We start from the raw sequence: 7,734 nt of genomic DNA on the forward strand, positions 1-7,734 counted from the left end.
CTGGGGACGTGGACACGGGTCACGGGCAGCGCCACATCAGGGCATCGAGCTCCAGCCGAGTGGGAATTCATGTTGATTTTCATGCTTGGCTAAGCCTGTTTTGCCAGCTGCCATTTATGCTCAGACACTCATTCTGTATGAGTGACCGTGTGTGTGTGTGTGTGTGTGTGTGTGTGTGTGTGTGTGTGTGTGTGTGTGTATGTCCTATTTTGGCCAGTATAATATGGCATCAGGCCTAAAATAGAAACAGTGTCATCACAGCAGAACTTTCTCAGCGGTGTCTTGAAAAACAGAATGTAACTCGCGTTTATTCTTATAAAACTGTAAATGTAAATACAAACACACGCACAGAGAGGCATCACACAATTTTCTTGCTCTTATCACTCCAAGAGAGGAGATGAAAGCTTTTTTCTTTCTCTGCCTGACATAATTCAGCTTGGTGCCTGATTCATATTATTACTGAAATTGCCTCAAATTTGTTGCCATGGTTATTTTTCTCCCGTCTCTCTTTTAAGCTTTGTGCCTCCTCAGTGGCCGATGATTAGAGTCGACAGCAGCTCGGAGGGTGTGTGTGTGTGTGTGTGTGTGTGTGTGTGTGTGTGTGTGTGTGTGTGTGTGTGTGTGTGTGTGTGTGTGTGTGTGTGTGTGTGTCAATAGGAGGACAGATAGGCTGCAAGGCAGTGACCTGGTAATAGTGAATGTATCCACAGGCCATATTCGAAGATAGTTGCCATGGTCACAATAATTGGGAGGCAGAGCAACGAGAAGGAGGAGGCCCGTGTGTGTGTGTGTGTGTGTGTGTGTGTGTGTGTGTGTGTGTGTGTGTGTGTGTGTGTGTGTGCGTGTGTGTTGTCTCAGGTCTACAGACAGATTGAGAGACAAAGGAAGACAAACTGAAGGAGTAAAGGATTGAAAGAAGGTAACACTGCAGACTAGCAGTAGGAAATGGTACTACACCTCCAGCTGCTCACAAGCTCACATACGCACGCACGCACGCACGCACACAATGTACAAAATGACAGGAACACTCAGCTTGGAGACAATTCACTTCAAGATGACAGGGACACGAAACTGCAGTCCTACAAACGACTTTGAAGTTGAGCTATTTTTTCCCAGATGGTCACAAACTCAAACCATAAAGTTTTCCTTTACTGATACTTTCAAATGCATTTCACTATGAGTCTTGGATTTAAGCAGGGAAAACAAAATATTGTATATTAGTTATATTTGCTTTGTGCTGACATCTGCCTTGTAATAATCTACAAAATAACTTTTCCAAACATGTACACGCTACTGTGCTGGTTTCCTGAGAACTAATCATTTGAAACTTAAATCAACTCTGGGCTTTTTGCTGTGTAGTTTCTGTTAGAAGTAACTTGATTTACTCGTTGAGTTCAGCTGAATGTTGGCAGTTCCTGAGATAGATATCTAAACACTGGTTTAGTGAAACAGTATGCATCGGTTAGTGAACTGTTCAAAGAGAGACAGAAGCTCTGTGTTTGTAAGTTTCTGATTGTAATTCAAAGGTAGCAACGATTACGGCCTTGTGGTGCTGAAACAGTGAACAGTGATCAGCTGAGATGCAGCAGCTGCGTTTCCTGGCTGTATCTATGTGTGTAGGTCTACTATCAGCCCTGTCACAGCCTGTCTGTGGCTGAATGAAGCTCTCTGTCCCGTCTCTCTGTCACAACACAGCGGCAAGAGCAGCAGCAGCAGCAGCCTCTGACACGTTGAGATCACTGGGGTGTCCCCCACCCTGACTCACCCTCACACACAGATTCGAGACCAGCCTGCTAACCTCCGGCATCCTACTGTCATCATTACTACTGTCCACCCACACAGCCCCCTCCCTCACCGCTCTCTCCCATACTTTCTGCATGCTTGTATTCAGGGGAAAAACCCCCTGGAGGGAGAGCAGTGCAGCGTGGGTGCCTCTCCACACTACGCATGCTGCAAGGCGACAGCGGGGACTGAGAGGCGCTGACGTCGGGGGCGTGCACGCCAGTTGTGGTTGTTCATTGGGTGCTGGCTTTTGCGTGGGCACAATCACGACTGTGGTGCAACGCTAAGTGTCAGACATTTGAGGGCAAACCTGAAGGACAGAGCTGCATGGTCAGCTGTTCTTCTCAGCTTCCTTCCCTTCGGGTTTCCAATCCAGTTATAGTGCCAACTACAACACAGTCATTTCAAGACTGAAAATTCAACAAAGGCCGCACAAGCAAGCATTGACCATGGAGGTTACAAAAAAATAAAAAACACACACAGCCACATCTAAAGCTGAAGTGTCAACTCATATAATCAGGTTTAGTATTGGGTGAAAGTTTGGGTGTGTTTGATGTGTAATGGGACTTTGGGTTTGGTGGGAGTATGTTTGCATTGTGATGCAGGAGTGGAGGGTGGAGGGGTGTGGGTGGGGGTGTCTTCTGAGTCATGAGTCATGTTGAGGAAGGGGGGGGGGCAGGACGGTCCTCCCTCCCTCCTTCCCTCCCTCTGTGGGAATAATGAAATGCTGGACGCTACTTCAACATCACGCTTCAGGCCAAAGCCTCTATTGTCCCTGTGTTGTGTAGTGATAAGGTGTGTGTGTGTGCGTGTGTGTGTGTGTGTATGAACTCGTGTGCACATACTGGCATGAAGAAACACAAAGAGAGGCACCTCTTTCCTCTTTTCTTCTTTGAATTGTCATATTGTCAGTTTTTGTGTGCACGCAGTCAGATTTGCTCCTTGTGGGATGTGCTGTCAGTCTGAAGTGTCGCTATTTGTGAGTGCTGGTGTTTCTGTGTGTGTGTGTGTGTGTGTGTGTGTGTGTGTGTGTGTGTGTGTGTGTGTGTGTGTGTGTGTGTGTGTGTGTGTGTGTGTGTGATGCTGCCATAAACACACCAACAGCCATTAACCAGCACCAATGTACAGTGGCTTGAAAGGCCATATAAAATCAATTAAAACAATGGCAAATAAATGATTATTACAACTCACCTAATTAAAATGTTAAGGATACCAAAAGAAAATCAAAACTTTCCAAAATGAAACAGTGTATACAAAAGCATATTTAATTTACCATATAATCACAATGATCCCTTTTTTTTCTTCCAAATTAGTAGAGAAGAATTATGACTCTGTTTCTGTCAACAGTGTTATTTTCTTTTTCCATATGAAATCCTATTTGGAACAAATGTATTACTTTCAGTTGCAGGCAATCAATACATAATGAACTTCTCAGTGGCTGAGAAACTAACTTCAACTTCCAATGCACATTTCCACAAGAATCACCAGATTATACATTATTCATAACTTTTGTCTCAGTGTGTCAGTTTGTTGTCCTCATTGACTGAATTTGAATTGAATTGAGAGCCCTGCTAAAAGAAATCTATATTATTTTGCTATATATTTATTTCTTCATGCTTGTGAAGATCACTTTCTGAATTCATAGTTGCAGAATTCAGAGAACATGATCACTTTAATTCTTTGTCTGTTGTATTGATGCTGTTTAAAGCAGGTTAGTCTGCTTCATGTCCTTATTGTGATCTGATTCTTGTAGCTTTCACATTAAAAGGCGCAGTCTTATAGAAAATGTGTTGTGATGTGAATGAGCTGCGATTGGTGTGAATCATTCAGGATTATCAGCACCGGAAGCAGCCCCCTTCACACTGATGGATATTGAAAGATAACAAGGGGCTTTTCCATGCAATCATTTTATCTTTAATTATGTGTTTTATTAATGTCGCTTTTTATATGGAAATGTGATTATATTAACCAGCACATACACGGTGCAGGTTTATTTAAAGACCCTCTGATTTTAATTTGGCACTTTTCCTTCGGAAAATACAAGGCGAAGTGGCCATTTGAATATCTTTGATGTTCCTTTTCAGGGTGTCTTCCTGATGCACATTCACAATCATCACTCCGCCTGTCTGTCGGCTTTCTGCAGCAGATAGCACTCTCTTCATTACGCGCTTCATTAATTTAAATGCTAATTGATTCTGCGAGGGCCTTTCAGACTGAGGGCCAAGTCCTGTCTTCCCCCAATGATTTTATGTGTGTGTGTGTGTGTGTGTGTGTGTGTGTGTGTGTGTGCACCATGCACCTGCTGGATGCTGGAGTGACACGTCCTGACAGAAAAGCCTCTCCTGCCTGTCTGTCTGCCTCGAGTGTGGCACTGATATGGTTTGAGTGCTGCAAGCCTGGAAGACAAGTAGTAACCCCCCCCCCCAAAAAAAGAGAAGAGAATAATACAACATCCAGGGTGAGGTGGGAGTTTTAGGAGCTCAGAGGTGGAGATACAAGAATGGGGAATGTGAACACAGGCAGTTGGCATACATACAATATGTAACAACTGGATGGATAAAACAGAGGATGCAGGGGGCAGTTAAATGATCCGTGGTGCGTTGCTAGGAGACACAGGGCCTGGATGCTGGAGATAAACGCCGGGTTCCACCCCTGGCAGCAAGCTGAGGGTGGGAAAGAGTGTGTGTGTGTGTGTGGGGTTTGGGGGGGGGGCAGAGGGTAAGAAAGAGAGAGTGAGGGGAGGAGGGGGGGTGAATCAGGAGGCAAAGATAGAGGCATCTTCGTACGCGACAGATAAGCCTTCCTAACTGACACCCCCACCTATTATTACCCCTCGTGTCTGCTTTCATGTGCTCAGATAAGTTGGTTTGTCAGTTTACATGTTGAGGTTTGAAGAGATCACCTCCAGACGCGTGAGAAACTCAGCAAACATAATGAAATCTTTCAAAAGGCAGAAGCAATAATTCAAGTTCTATTTCTGTTCACTACGCTCTCGCTTCAATAAAAAAAAAAAAAAATCTAGGTGAACAACCCAGGAGCGGCAAAATCAAAATGTCTAAGCAAAGTTTGTTGCGAGGAAAAAGACACAAGGAATAAACAAATATATGTGTAACAAGTCAAATCTATCTCTGTGTATAGTGAACTATTTTAGAATTGGAAGTTAAAAAAATCCCCAAACAAATAACATTTAAATGACAAGTAGAAGTCTACAAACTACTAATTATGTTGTTTTTTTCTGTCAAATGAGCTAAATTTCACGATTCAGTCTTAAAAAATTACAGATAGCTATTATTCAATTAATAAAACAAACATGGGATCAATACAATGACAATTGAAATTGAATGAAAAAAAGATTATTATTGTAACTGTTACCTGCTGGATCCTGTGTAACACCTTCATACAGTAGCACTACTGTTTTTTCCTTCAGACAAAACTAAACTCTGACATGTGCTGCGTCAAAAGGTCCATGAAGAAACCTGAAGGAACTAAATGGTTCCTACTCACGCCACCAAAAGCAAAACCTCTTGTTTTTTGTTTTCCCCTCATACATTTTGTAACATTTCTGATACTATAACAAACACACAAGATACAAAAACAAAAACTACTACTTTCCTATGTATCTCATAAGCGTAGTGACACACTTTGATTTTTTTTGTGAAGAGTGAGCCTCTTTTCTCATTAGTCTTTGTGTATTTTGTAATCTCTGGTCAGTTTTCATCTTCAACATCAATTTATCTTTATTTTTTTTGTCATTCTATGAGTTTTATTAGACAGATAAAGGAATGAAATTGTGAATTTGACTTTTTTTTAAATTTAATTTGTCATCACTCAGATCAACACAGTGTTTTTATTTATAGGCCCTGACTCACACTGTAACACGGTATTCAGCCTCTCACTTCAAGCTGTATGACTGTATACCTGTTAAGAGTTAAAGCACTGATGTTTCCCCGCCTCTCTTCCATGCATCACTGACACAAATTAGTCGAAAGAGTCAAACTTCACTTTTTCATGCAGACTGGTTGCCAGGAGAGAAAACATGACTGCCACCGCGTAAGCACCGGAAAGAGCTTCTCCTCACACCGTCATCCCTCATCAATCCGGTCAGCCCGACACAAAAAAGACAAAAGGAGGAGACGAGAGCTTCCTCCATCAGATGCGAGGGAAGTGGTGAGCTCTGAGTGTGCGTCGTGATTAGCTGTGAATGGGACACCGTGGTCTGATTGGTGGAGAGAGAGCTGGGGGTCAGGAGCTCATACAAGGCTGCTGATTGCTATTCATCCACTGATTACAGTAATTTAGATCTGCAGCAGGCCAAAGGGGCCTGTCTGGCAGGCTGCTGCTACGTCTGAGGATGGGGGGGGGCTTGGTTTGCCTCACGATTGTTTTGTTGTCAGAAATGAGAGAATGAGGCTGGAAAAAGAGCATACATGAAGAATATTCTCAGAAAATAAACAGGCAAAGGCCACAGTCAAAAAGATGTGGAAACTCAAGATGAAAATTCAAATGACAGGATGTTGTTTTTTTGTTTTGTTTTTTTCCTGTCAAAAGAACCTTCTTTTTACAATCAAACTCTTCAATTGTCTTTAAAAATGTTTTATAAAGAAACAAAACAATTGCTACGTGATACATCAGTTTGGCTTGGCCGTCTGGATGCGCCAAGACCCTGAATAATCAAAGTTAATGAAGCAGTTAGTTGCATTTTTTTTTTCTTCCCCCCACCAGGAGCTCCCATGAAGATTAATCAAGGAACTGAACAGCTCTGGCCTCTCCACCTGCACACATTACACAAGGTTAATCTGTCTATTGATTATTGCAGCAGAATGAACTGATACTTCACTGCAGATTTTCTCCCACTTTCACAGCCGTGGATGTTTCCTGCCTTCCGTGGATGCATAGATATGAGCGGGACAGATGCGACGCTGCTGCTGATGAATGATGTTTATGTTGATACCATCTATCCAGCAGAGCTCATATTGAAAAAAATAAATCACGCCGAGCACATTATAGATTCACATTTATTGACAAAAGAGGAGAACATTTTTCAAAAGTTTCTACGGAAAAGTGTTTTCACAGACATAATAAAAACATGTGTGAAGGGCATAAATATACATTCAGACATCTGCTGACTGACATCTTCACAAAGCAAGAGGTCCACAGCAGGAGGCGGATGCTCCTGTGACCGTCCCTGGGTAATCGTACTGAGAACGCCGTTTCAGAGACACGCGCTCCTCAGGAATCATCCTCTTTCTCTCCACGTGCATTCAGACGCATTCCACATATATGTACAACGACGACGTCAGTGTTTTTTTTGGTGTGTCCACACCGTGTTGTTCAGCACGTTCTGCTCCTTGGGGGGGGGGGGGGTGTTTGGACTCGTGTCGCTCGCCCTCAGGGAAGCTGCTTCAGAGGTGACCTAGTTCTCCTGGTCGTCAGCAGAAGGCGGTTTCATCAGCTCGCTTTGTGCAGAGGCACTGAACTGTGCCTGGGACCCTGGGACAGGCCAATTGGACTTGTGTAATGAAGCTCATCACACACTTGCACGCACACACACACACACATGCGTCAGGTCCAGGGCAGCAGAATTTATAACAGCCATTTATTACCTTCTGCTTTATCAAAGAAAATGCGATTCCTGATGCAGCGTTCCGCTGCTATTATGGTCCATTATGGCGAGGTGACAGAGATGGAGCAGAGGGTGTTGATAGATGTTGGTGCCGGGCCCGGCTGTCATTACTAACATCTCTCGAGTGGAGTGTTCTAGACACTGCACAAAATGGCCGCAGAGCCCCAACATGGCTCCGGCTGCGGCGCATGATGGTAACAAAATGTTAAATACATTCATTTTGCTGCTTGTGTGTGTTTGGAACAGCTTCGAGTGGCAAACTGATCACAACAGACAGTCCTGCTGCAGGGATTCCTCCTCGCTGCAGATGGTGTTTTCACAGAATAATT

The sequence above is a fragment of the Blennius ocellaris genome, assembly GCF_963422515.1.
Source record: "Blennius ocellaris genome assembly, chromosome: 4".
NCBI classification, from domain to species: domain Eukaryota; kingdom Metazoa; phylum Chordata; class Actinopteri; order Blenniiformes; family Blenniidae; genus Blennius; species Blennius ocellaris.